The 13,511-nt window shown below is 45.3% G+C and overlaps 1 long non-coding RNA gene across 1 annotated transcript; it reads right to left on the bottom strand.

The window, feature by feature from the left end:
• Positions 1–4,530: 4,530 nt before the first annotated feature.
• Positions 4,531–11,647, bottom strand: LOC138070294 (uncharacterized). The gene is made up of 4 exons (XR_011144146.1): positions 11,541–11,647; positions 10,713–11,009; positions 7,350–7,533; positions 4,531–5,881 (listed from the first exon to the last, which is right to left on the bottom strand). It is a non-coding gene; the product is annotated as an uncharacterized lncRNA (long non-coding RNA).
• Positions 11,648–13,511: the final 1,864 nt, after the last annotated feature.

Here is a 13,511-nt window from a genome sequence, read left to right as displayed (position 1 = left end):
CTCCCAGTGAAGGGGGCCGGGTTCGATCCTGGTCTGGGGACTAGATCCCACATGCCGAAACTAGGAGTTTGCAAGCTGCAACAGATACCTGGTGCAGCCAAATAAATAAGTCAATATTCTGCTTCAAAAAGGTAGGTGTGAAAAGAGCCAGCTACTTGGCGATGTTGGTGCTGAGACAATTCAGAAGAGTATGATTTATACTAACAATGAATATACTACCTAATATGGAAAACGATGATGACTGCAGAGGGGCTAATCCGAAAATAAAAGGCGCACTACTCCGGCTGCCATGGGTTACAAACTGGCACCGTGGTGTTCCATCAAATGTGAGTGAGTAACTGTAAACACAACAGGGTACTGGAAAACAGCCGCAGGATTGCATATCATGAAATTCTGGGCAAGACAGAATTCTATTATTTCATAAATCTAATAAGAGAAGTGCATATGGATTTTACTATTAAATTAAGGAAAAAATGGCTCAGTATCACCCAGGAAATACAATAAACATGTAGCTATGGTGAAAGAGCTCCAACAAATGAGGGGATGAAGGAACATTCAAGAGAAGGCAGCTGAGATTTCAAATTCCGGGGCCATTTCAAATGCGTCCAGTGGTCATTTCATGGAACTGGGGATTAAAATATTCTACACCACTCAAGAAAGTGCTATTAAAAAAAAAAAAGAAAGAGTTTCTTTTTATTGTTCACTACACGGCTAATTCTTGTGCCAAACTGACATTCTAAGAGGACAGCCAAGTACTGACTGATGTCACCATCTGGTTTTGCCCAGTCGTGCTCGCCTCCCGTTGACCATCTCCAGATCCTGTGAAGACAGAGTGGGTGTCTACATTGTTCACGGTCATGATCCCAGCTCAGCTCCTGGCATACAGAAGGCCCTCCATAACTGTTTAACTAGGCTGACTTGGCTCAGCTGGAATGGAAGAATCAGAAGCAGTTGGAAGGGAGCTGAGAGGTCGTTCTCATCATCCTCACCCACTCCCACTCTCCCCGCATGACATCGCCCTCTCGTCTCCCACGTCCGCCTCCATCAGGGATGCGAAATGCAATGTGCTGCTTAGCAAGCAGCCAAATCTAATTCAATAACCCTGCCTTAGACCCTCTCCAGATGATGCTAACGCCAAACTAGACTGTCATAATGTTCTTGGCCAGAAGCCTAAACTCTGGAAATGAGATTACATAGGCTTTGTATGAGTTTTAATATAACCATAACAAGTATTAATAATGCATGTTGTATAATCAATTGGCATTCTCCCTCAAAGTACTGCAACTCTTATTTCTTACTTTGATACATGCATACATACAGATAAACAAGAATACATCTCTCTCTGTCTCAGGGACTCCACACCTTGAAAGCTTTGACTCCTTTTAACCATTGATTCATCCAATAACTGAGTTCCTAATATATGCCAAGCACCATGCTAGGTTTACAGGCACAGTAGTGAACACAACGGGTGTAGTTCCTATTCTCACTGAGCTTTTAGTTGAAGGTCAAAGAAAATGAAAGCAAACAGCAACAAAAAGTTGCAAAACAAATTATGCAGGGGGAAAATAGTGCTAAGAAGGAAAATAATGGAGGAGGGAGATAATTGAGTTTAAGTTAGAATGGTCTGATAAGACCTCTGGGGAAGGGATATTGAAGCTGAGGTCTTTGCAAAAAATGATGAAGAGCTTTCCAGGCAAGAGAAAAGACAAAAGCAAAAGCCTCTGCCTCCTTGGCTTGATGCTAAAAAAAATAAATAATAGACATGGGGAATGTGGCACAAGATGATGCAAAGACAGGCAGGGGCATGGCACACTTATGGACCATGGTCAGAAGAACCCAGGTTGGTACTTGGGGAACCATAGAAAAGTTTTAAGCTGTGAAGCAATGTGATCTAATTTAAGTTTCATTTTTTAATTTATTTTTAATCTGGGTTGTGCTGGATATTCACTGCTGTGTGCCGGCTTTCTCTAGTTGTGGCAAGTGGGGCTTACTGTCTAGTTGCAATGGGCCAGCTTCTCACTGTGGCGGCTTCTCTTGTTGCCCAGCGTGGGCTCTAGGCGCGTGGGCTTCAGAAGTTGCAGCGCATGGAGTCAGTAGCTTGGTACACTGGCTTAGCTGCCCTGCAGCATGCGGGATCTTCCCAGACCAGGGGTGGAACTCATGGCCTCTATGTTGGCCGGCGGATTCTAAACCCACTCGACCACCAGGGAAGTCCTAATTTAAGTTTTGAGAAAAAGTTTCTTAGTGTTCTCATGAGAATGGACTGACTGGCAGAGAGGCTTAGGGCAGAAACAAGTAGATGGGTTAGGATGCTATAGCAGGAGTAAGCAAGAGAAGATTGCAGACTGGATTAGGGTGTTGGCAGCGCAAATGGAGAAAGGAGAGGCAGATTTTGAGCTCTATTTTGACGAGATAATTGACGGGACTTACAGATGGATTGATGTGGGAGGTAAGATTACTTAAGACTCCTAAGAGAAAACTTAGATTTCTGGCTTGATGAATCGAATGAATTGGAAGCCCAATACAATAAAACCATAAAAGAGAACTATTTTACTTAAAGAGGCAGAAAAGGGAAAGAAGGTCCGGTCCACTGGGGTGCCTTCCCCCTTTCCAACGATCCTTGGAATACGTAGATATACCTAAGTCATGATTCTCAAATTTAGGACTCTGGACCATTTGGAAAGATTATGAATGTACCCGTTCCTTCATGCAGTTTTTCTGGAGCATTCACTTGGATCAGGTATACACCAGGTTAACGGGGATGAGTCTGCTTACAAGTACACTGCCTTCACTAACCTTCGCATTGGTTGGAGACACTCGAAGCAACTGGAAAGCAGTTTATACAAAGGTATAAAAGCCGATGTGGCCTTTTTTTCACTTTGTGCTTTTCTAGTCTTCACATTCTGCTGAAATAAAATATAACCAATGCCTATTATTTATATTGCTAGAAACTCTTTGAGTGGTTCTTCCAGTGGCTGGGATGAATTGTATTTTCTTCACTTAATGATGTTGTCATGGCGTCACCTATAATCATGAGACTAATTCATAGGGATGTGTAAACGCGTCTCTGATGAAAAACCAGAAACGGTAGCACCCAGTCAGTACATGGTAATTTATGTAACACTTAAGATATTTTAGCATAGAAACTAAAAGGGGGTGTGACCACTCTTTGTTTACCTTGGTGCCTTATCTATTTGGGTTGGCTTTGTCCTCATCAAATAGTTTGTTCACTTTGCACTTTCTGAATCTATCAAAATGAATAAAGGTGAAGGAGGAACTTGCTAATTAATCCATTAAGAAGATCAACAGAGAGAGTCAAAAAGGGTAAATCAGTCCCAAACAAAGCTGGCTGATTTTTTTTTTTTTTTGGCAATTAGAGTCTAATCGGTCTTCACTGTGTTTCTGATGTTAGCAGGTGAGCTGTCTAGCTGGAACCAGGCGCCTCTTCAAATGACTTCCAGAAGCCATGTGGGAGCAGGTCCTGCTTATTATCACTCACTCTTCTCCTGAAAGAGAAAGTTCTGTTCTGCTGTGTACACCCCTCTTAGCCCTGAATGGTTATCCCTCTTCTGTGACTCACGTAGCACTTGCTCCATCCTGCTTAGCTGTCAGCTACGCATCTTCCTTATCTCCCTTACTAGACATTGCGGGCATTCCGCAAGGTCCAGGCCTTGTCCTTTTGGTCTGGTTTCATCTCAGCTCTCTTGCACTGAAGATTTTCAAGCCTTATCTCTAACTTTGACCTTTTCTCCTGGCCCCTGCCCTAAATTTCCAGCAGCCTGATGGGTATTTCACGCCCACCCCAAGCTCTACATGTATACTGAATTGTTCACCAACTGCTACCTCTTAACCCCTCTCTCTGTTAATGATCACCATCCTCCCAGTTGGAGACACATGTGCTTGTCCTGTCTCTTTCACTCCCTATCTAATCAGTCACTTTGTCCTATTGATTTTCCCTGTTCTCATCAAAAAGACTTATTTACTCACCGCCAAACACACCTTGCACTTTCTCACTGCTAATGTTATTACCTGCAGTTTCACACTACCACGAGGGCCTTCCTATCTGCTCACTGACTTGCTCCAAGGAGTTCCAGAACCACCTGTAAAGTCAGCATTTACCTAGTTTCTGTCACAAGCATTTAGATTCTCCCCTGAATTCTAGCAGAGAGTCGGACACAACCTAGCAACCGCTCAGCAACTACTGAGTTAGGGCAAACACTGACTTCCTTTACCAAAATGATCATGCACCTTCTCTTTCTGAAGTGGTAGCGTGTGGTGATGGTGTTTTTGAAATCTTTTATTGTTATTCAGCTTCTCTCATTTGCATTTCTACTTCAACTAGATTGTAAATTCCTTGATGACAGGAACCCTGTCTTAAAATACTATTGTACCACGCACAGCCTAGACACTCAAAAGCACTGGTTGATTTGATTATGCTGGATTTGTCTGATGATAGAAATGAAGAGGCACACACTGTAGTTCAGTTTGCAATTCGATCACTCATTAAATTGGCCCATTAAACACAAATACTTTCCTTTTTCTAACATATTGCTCACAACAGGGTTTTTTTTTTTCCCCCTCTTGAGTCACTGAAAAGAGCATAATAGCATGATAAACCCTGGGGAAGAAAGACTTCTGATAGACATGTTTGCAAAAACTTTTATATTATTACAAGGTAAATACAAGATCTGCAGATGTTGTGAATTTATATTACTTATCTCTTGATTAAATAATGCTGCATGACAAACCACCACAACCCCGCAGTGGCTACAATAGGAAACCTAGGAAACCTTTATGTTTGAGCCTGTGTAGGTTGGCAGGGCCGTTCTACTGATCTGAGCTGGTCTAGATGGGCTCACTGGTGCACCCAGAGCCTGCTGTGGGGCTAGCAGCCAGCGTTGCTAATCTTGGCTTGGCTCTCCCGCTGTCTGGGGACTTGGCTGGGGTGACTGAAATGACTGAGCTTGTTTCCATGTGTTCGCTCATCTTCCAACAGGTTAGCTCAGGCTCATTCTTGTGGCGATGAAGGGTACTGAGAGACAGAGCCAGTGGGGGCATGGCCCTAAGGTCTAGACTCAGTATTGGCCCACCACTCTTCCTTCCCACTGGTTAAAATAGTCACTGGACCAGCCCTGATTCACAGGGTTGGGGAAACAAGGCCCCACTTCTTGATGGTTGGGGCTAATTCACATTGCAAAGGATATGGAAACAGGAATGGAGAATACCAGCTCTTTTCGAAATCAGTCTACCCCAGAGTAAACAGACCTGGCTTCATATGCCAGCACAGTTTTCTAGTTGCATAATATTGAGCAATTTATTTAACCACTCTGAGCTCTGTCCCTCAATAGGAAAATAAGTCCTGTGAGGGTAGAAGGAAATGTATATACCCAGAGTCGGGGACATTAAAGGAACTCAATAAATATCAATAAACTCCTCACAACTCTCCCAACAGCCATTCAGATAAGGAAAGGAGGTATACGACATCTCTTAACATGATGAAAATTATGTAATTTTATTTAAATTTGACTTGGAGATACAAAATGCTAAACTCAAATGCGTATTTCAGGGGGAAAATGACATAAAAGTTTGAGCAATAATTTGAAAGATTTTGAAGAAATTAACTGGAAAATGAAGCTCAATGTTATTTACATCAGTAGGCCCTGCGTGCTGGTCCTATGGGTCAAGAAAGGGTAGGTCACAAGGTCTGTGGCCAGACCACAGGGAATTTCTCGCCAGTTTTTTGGGTCATACCTCACATCTAGTCGAGTGAAAAACCAGCAGCTACTCTCTCGTTCCCAGTCTCCATGTAAATTTTCTTATCCCAGGTGTCCTCAGAAGACATCCGAGCTGGGTCAGGGAACTCTCAAGCCGCACATGAGCCCTGAGGCAGGGAGCAAGTGGTAGCATTGGGTTAGATGTGGGGCTGTCATGGTCCTGCCAATGGCTGGTGACTTAGTTCAGGGTAAATGTTGTAAGTACTAATCAAAGAGGAAGAATCACAGAGGTGACCACAAAGGTGAGGCATAACTAACATTCACTCATTCCAAAAGGTTTACCGGAGTTCCTGCTCTGGCAGCGTTGGGGGAATGGTTAATGAAACCGGGACGTCTCCTGCCATGAAACAGCTTACACTCCCTGCGGTCAAGGGAGGAGTGTTTGTATTCTGCGTATTTTCAGCTAGCATTTATTTTATTTTTAATTCCCCCTCTCAACTTATTGAGGTATAACTGACAAATAAAAATTAAACCTATTTAAAGTGTACAACATGATGATTTGATATATGTATACATTGTGAAACGATTACCACAATCAAGCTAACTAAAACCAGTAACATATAACACAATTATCTTTTTTGGTGTGTGTGGTAAAAACATTTACAATCTACTCACTTTGCAAATTTCACTATAAAATACAGTATTGTTAACTATAATCACCACGCTGTAAGTTCAGTTCAGTTCAGTTCAGTTCAGTCGCTCAGTCGTGTCCAACTCTTTGTGACCCCATGAATCGCAGCACGCCAGGCCTCCCTGTGCATCATCAACTCCTGGAGTTCACTCAGACTCACGTCCATTGAGGCGGTGATGCCATCCAGCCATCTCATCCTCTGTCGTCCCCTTCTCCTCCTGCCCCCAATCCCTCCCAGCATCACAGTCTTTTCCAATGAGTCAACTCTTCGCATGAGGTGGCCAAAGTACTGGAGTTTCAGCTTTAGCATCGTTCCTTCCAAAGAAATCCCAGGGCTGATCTCCTTCAGAATGGACTGGTTGGATCTCCTTGCAGTCCAAGGGGCTCTCAAGAGTCTTCTCCAGCACCACAGTTCAAAAGCACATTGACGTGAAGTGAAGTGAAGTGAACTAGCTCAGTCGTGTCCGACTCTTTGCGACCCCTGTGGACTGTAGCCTACCAGGTTCCTCCCTCCACGGGATTCTCCAGGCAAGAATACTGGAGTGGGTTGCCATTTCCTTCTCCAAAAGTACATTAGATCCCCAGAATTCACTCATCTTATAACTAAAAGTTTATACCATTTGGCCAATATCTCCCCACTTCCCACGGCACCCAGGCCTTGGCAACCACTGTTCTATTCTCTGCTTCTATGAACTTAAATTTTTTAGACTCCACATGTAAGTGAGATTATCCAGTATTTGTCTTTCTGTGTCTGGCTTACTCATATAGCAAATTGTCTTCCAGGTTCAACCATACAGTTGCAAGTGGCAGGATCTTCTTTATTATGACAATAATATATATATATATCACATTTTCTTTATCCATTAATCCATCAACAGACACAAAGTTTGTTTCCATATCTTGGCTACTGAGAATCATTCTGCTAACATGGATTAAGTACTTACTATGCATTAGCTGGCTTCCTAGGTGGCTCAGTGGTAAAGCAACCGCCTGCCAACACAGGAAGACCCATTGAGAAAGGGAACGGCAACCCATTCCAGTCTTCTTGCCTGGGAAGTCCCATGGACAGAGTAGGCTAAGGTGGGCTAAGGTCCATGCGGCCACAAAGAGTCAGACACGATTTTGGGTCTAAAACAACAAAAACAACAATACATTAGCCACTGTGCTAGGCACTCACACATATGTCTCATTTTTTTTCTTTTTATTTTTTATATATGTCTGATTTAACCTTCAAGGTAGTCCTAGAAGGAAGGTGCTATTTTGCTGTTTCATAAATGAAGAAACTGAAGTTTTGAGTTGTTATTCATCTTACCCAAGGTCACCCAGCTAGCAAGTTCTTGATAGGTTAACATTTGAAGCGATGGGGTGGGGAAGATTTAAGTTACAATATCCACTGGGGGCCTGGGAGCTCAGAGAGAGGTCAGAACTGGGAATGCACTGCCTCTGACAGGCGGGTGTTTGGTCACTGCCGTGACAAGGCAGGGGTAAGGATTTGGGTGAAGAAAGAAAAGCAGAGAAATAGATGCTGAATTCTAAAACTTTCAGAAGAAGTCATGTGATGGAATAAGAACCAAGGAAGACAATACACAAAGTAGAATCTGAAAGGTGCCCACAGGATGTGATCTTATTAAAGAAGTCAAAGAAAAAGAATTTGAGAAGACGGTTATTCAGAAAGCTGTTTCCTGGTGTTCCGTGAAGAATTTCGCGATTTCCCATTTTGTGCACTGCCCTCATTTGCATACCTGATAGCATAAAATACTTGCATCTTTTTAATGCTGTTTACAGTTTATCCTTGGATTCCTTATTAGCCATGGAAATAAACTTTCAAATTCTATTTAGGTAAAAGCTTCATGTTTCCATCCACCTCTACCTCCAACCTCCTGGTAGCTTCCAGCTTGACGTGGACACCCCAAATATTACTTATCTGGAGCCAATGTTCTCGTTTCTCTCTGCTGAGTCCACACATCCTTGTTTGAGCAAATAACAGGAACAAACAATTCCTTCTATAATGGATGTACCCTAAGGTGTCACGCTTCTGAGAATCTCATTTGACAATCGATTCCCCTGAACCAGGGTACAATGTGACTTTAGTTTACACATTTGTTATTTATTGGGCACGAATGGTAGGGATTTGACCAAGTAGGCTGTGCCTCCTGGCCAAAACAGCACAGGTTAGTGCCCAGCTCACAAAGGGGAGGAAGAAGCTAGCGGAGGGGGCTGGAGCACAGCTGTGGATGTGCAAAAGGTGACTTGACTAATAACAAAACTTTTAAAACTATGAAATATTAATACTGGTTAAGATTTTGTGCACATTTACTATGTGCAGAGGATGGCAACCAACACGTTCTATGGGTTATTCCAGCCTGACTCTCATAAGGACTCAATGGCTGAGGTTTAATGATCAGGTCCTCCACTTACCAGAGGACAGATGAGATTCTGACTAGAATTTGGAAAAGGTGAAATATCTGGGTTCACCTCCTCACCAAAATCCTGGCCTCTCGGCACCACTGTCCAACAGAACTTCCTGTGATGAAGGAAATGTTTGACATACTGTCCCCTACGGTACTAGCTACACACTGGTGTAGCGCTTGCAATGTGATTGCTGCAATGGACTAGCAACAAGAGACAAACACAAAAACCTTGAATTTTGATTAAAATTTAAATGTAAATAACTACATTTAGGGCCTCCCTGGTGGCTCACTGGTAAAGAAACCACCTGCTAATGCAGGAGATGAAAGGTTCCATTCCTGGTCCAGGAAGATGCCCTGGAGAAGAAAACAGCAACTCACTCCAATATTCTTGCCTGGGAAATCCCACAGACAGAGGAACCTGGTGGCGTCCATGGGGAGTCCCTGTGGTCTCAGACTTAGCAACTAAACGACAAAGCCACATTTCACAGCCATTTTGGACTGCACAGACAGAACATTTCCACCATTACAGAAAATTCTATTGGATAGCACTCTTTACGAGAAATGCTTCATTTTCCCCTTCTTTCCTCATTAGATTTCAAGGCAAGGAGAGGGGTTTGTCCCCCTCCTCCCCAGCTCCTCCGGCCTCACGGAAAGGAGATTCCTTTCCTCTTTCCATCTTCTCCAACTCGACCTCCACACCACCCACCCCTTGGAACCATCCTTGCATGGGAGGGGACCCTGAAGGGGGAGGCAGATGGGAGTGACCTTCTCTATCAACCCCATCATCAATAATCCACCAAGACTCACCTCTCAAAAGATGAAAATCATTCTGTCAGAGATAGGATCAGCCCAGCTAAACCTGAACAAGCAAACACAACCGACCAACACTTCATGACAGAAATAAAAGAACTGCTCTCGGCTTTTCTAGGGGCCTCTATGACAAGGGATGCAGATGGAAGAAAGCCTGTGAGGTTTCTTCCTTTTCTTCAAAACTTTTAAAAACAGCTGGTTACCCTACATGATTGAAGTGGAAAATGCGGCTTCTCAGCCACCCAAAGCAATGTTTAACTAAGAAAAGTATTTTTCTGAACCAAAAAGTACTCCAGCCTTTACCTAAAAGACCTTCACAGTTGAAAGCTCAGGGCTCCCCGCAACCTCAACATTTTAAGTCCATATTCAATGCTAATGAATTCTTTTACAAGTCCTATTTGCAAATTCTGCTGCATTTTTTGTTTGCTCATTTTGCAGGAGGTATGGAATGGAACTCCTAAGCCCTGTGTTGGAAGGGGAGTCTTAACCGCTGGACCACCAGGGAGTCCCTCTAAAGTGTGTCTTAAAGGTATCTTCACTAGCCTTTACTTTAGGGTAACTTAGAGCTTTCTTTTACAAGTGAAAAGAGCTCATCCAGATTTATAAAGAGCAGGAAACTGAGGAGAGGGGAAGAAACAGCCAGATGTAAAATGAGGAAGGACTTTGCTGGTCTATTTTTAAAAATACCCTAAGGTATTGTGTGGCCACTGCATCACAACTTTCTAGTCCCCTTCTCAAGTTTTCCAAAATGTCAGATTCATTGTGAAACTCTGAAGCACCACCGACTAAATCCCCTAGGGAGTCTTGTTTTAAGTGGCTCTGGGGTTGGGCCTGCAATTCTGCATTTCTAGCAAGGTCCCAGATGACGCTGATGCTATGGAGTAGCAAGCATCTAGACCCCAAGAAGTTGGAATCGGACCTCAGTTCAGAGACTTCGCTCCTGACAAGAAGTGGAATTTACAGAAGGTCCCTGGGGCAGCTCCTTGGTCAGGCCCGTGGGACAGCCGACTTTAGGGCGACGGGGGCGGAGGGGCCGAACCTTAGCACGAGCAGCAGCAGTAAGTTTTCCTGGGGTGTGTTACGTACCGGGCTCCTGCGCCTCATTCATTTTGTCCTCTCATCAAGCACAGGAAGTGGACACTATTATCGTCGTTTTACAGGTGGAGACACTGAGCTCGGAGATTTAAGTAACTTGCCTACGGTAACGGCTTTTCGGGAGAGTTGACTCTAGGTCCTCAAGCTCGAAGAAACAGCCCTTTAAACACGTCGGAGCCTCAGTTTTCTGTGCTGTGAAATGGACGGGCTGCAAGGGCAGTGATCCCTGCAGCGTCCACCTCAGGGAGTCCTTGGATTCCTGAAGCAGAGCTTGCTTGCTCTTTGACCCTGCAGGGGAAAGTTCTTTTTGAGAACACCGAGCCCCTCTGCCTGCCTGTTAGGTCAGGGGCAACGCACCGCCGTTCCCGGGGAGGGTCGGGCAGTCCGCAGCGAGGTGGCTTAGGTCACAGCGGGCAGGTCCATTACATAACCGCGAGGCGGCCCCTCACCCCTCGCCAAGCCGCGGCCCGTAGAGCGGATCCCGGGATAAATCCCATTCACCCGCCGGCCAGAGTCCACGGCGGAGCTGGGGGCGTTGAACTCCCCGGTGCATTTCGGAGGCTGAGCGCGGGGATTTTCCCTGCCACGCTCTCCGCCTCCCGCGCTGCCCGTGGGGCCCCAGCCCCAGCCCCGCCGGCGCCTCCGCCCCGTCCGCTCCCCGCCCCTCGGGAGCGCGGACCACGGCGCCTGGGGCCCGGGAAGGGGCCACCGCACGGTGGGCGCACCCCGGGGGCATGTCCGCGCGCCACCGCCCGGGCTGCAGCGGTCCGCGCGAGGTGAGCAAGCGGAGCGGCCGGGAGGAGAGGGGATCTGCCTTACTCGGCGGGCTGCGGAGGGCTGGAGGCTGGCCCGCCGGGCTGCCGGGGCGCAGTCTCCCGCCGATCGCTCTGGCACCAGGATCCCCAGCGCGCCGGCCCGGGAGCCCACTGGCACACGCTCTGTCCGCTCTCAGGACGCGGTGGCTCAGGTGACCCGGGCATCCTTCGCGGCCGGGCGGCAGGCTCTAGGGCTGGGCTGGGTGGAGGTAGCAGAGGGCGCTCCCTTGGGTGCCCGGCGACGCACCAGGAGCCCGCCACCATAGCTTGATCCCTCGGAGCGCCCGTTGTGTCGGGGAAAGACACATGCCCACCTGACGCGGCGGTGCTGGGCCGGTGCTCGGGCAGTTTCTGGGCCGGTGGGTGGACAGGGAGCGGCTTTGATCCCCACCCACCTCCTGTGATTTCCAAATGCCGACTTCTCTTGCAGGAGAGATCGCACAAGATTCCTTCTGGATTCTGTACCTAACGTATCTTATTTATTTAGAATCTTCCCTTTCCCTCAGGTGATAATGTATAGTTAATTTCCATTGGCTTAATTTCTTAGTTGCTTCTTGTCCTCAAAGAAAATCAGTGATACCCATAGTGTAGACTCAGGGAAAAGTGCTTGTAGTAAAATTTGAGAGCAGGGTTCCAGTAAGTCCTGAGGCTATTTGGTTAGCCTTTGGCTTTCACAACTCAGCATTCATTCTGAATCTCTTGTAAATTTTTTTTTTTTTTTGGTAATAAGTCAGCTGGGACCTACTAGGGCACTGGTTCAATCTTTCCATTCTGGAGGGACTCTAATTAGTTTAATTTACCATTTCTTTGCTGAGAGTTTGGCTCTCTTGTGGCTGCAGTCAGCTTAACCCAGAAGCAAAGTCTTCAGACCCTCCATATTTAGAAACACACTCTCATCAGGTGTTCGGGAGATCCTAGCTTTTAAAATCATCAGCTGCCTGGCCATAAACCTCACGTCAAACTAGGCAAATGGTGTCTGACCCTCCCAGGAGTAGTAATTAAGTGACTGGATTTGGTCACTTATAATCACAGGCTCTTGGAAATTGTTCAGGTTTTTAGAGACCGTCTGGTCAGACTTCACCAGACAGCCTGGGAAGCTCAGTTTCCTGTTGGTAAGTGGTTAAGTTCATTGGTGACTGAGGCAGTACCAGAATCCAGGCCCTCTCCTTCCAACTCAGTTCAATTTTCAAACCATATTACTTTCAGGCGTTTAGAACAAAATTGATGATTAGAATCATCTGATCATGTCATTTTCCTGTTATTATTTTTTGTCCATCTTTTTCTTTTTAAACTGGTGGGATTCTGAAACAGTTGAGAGGTCGATTTAGTCAAACCACCTTTTAGTATAATTTTTAAAAATACAAACCCTTAATTTTAAGTAATACGTCTTAAATGCATGAATTTAAATAATAATATGAAGATGAATATGCAGGTACATTACAGGTGAACTGCCAGGAGAAGTAATCAAAACAGATGGATAAAATGTATCCTCATCTATCTTTGGAGTCTCTTTGGGTTCTTACCTTCCTGTGCTGATCATTGGTTAGAATTCAGAGTGTGATTTGTGACTTTGGAGCTGGCTTGGGAAAAGTGGCTTATATGAGGACAATCTGTGTGTTGTGATTAACACGATGTCCTATAACAGTGCTCAGAGAAAGGAATTTTTAAAGAGACTCATTTAGCATTTTGGGCTCCCCAGATGGCTTAGTGGTAAAGAACCTGCCTGCCAGTGCAGGAAACTTGGGTTGATTCCTGGATTGGGAGGATACTGGCAGAGGAAATGGCAACCCACTCCGGTATTCTTGCCTGGGAAATCTCATGACTAGAGGAGCCTGGTGGGCTACAGTCCTTGGAGTCTCAAAAAGTCGACATGACTTAGGGACTGAACACACACATTTAGCATTTTCGCGTTACATTACACATTTTTTATGTTTTTCAGTTACTTTAATAGGTATTTATTGAGTGCCTACTATGT

Source organism: Capricornis sumatraensis, chromosome 23 (genome assembly GCF_032405125.1).
Source record: "Capricornis sumatraensis isolate serow.1 chromosome 23, serow.2, whole genome shotgun sequence".
Classification (NCBI taxonomy): domain Eukaryota; kingdom Metazoa; phylum Chordata; class Mammalia; order Artiodactyla; family Bovidae; genus Capricornis; species Capricornis sumatraensis.
This window is presented reverse-complemented; position numbering and strand designations above follow the sequence as displayed.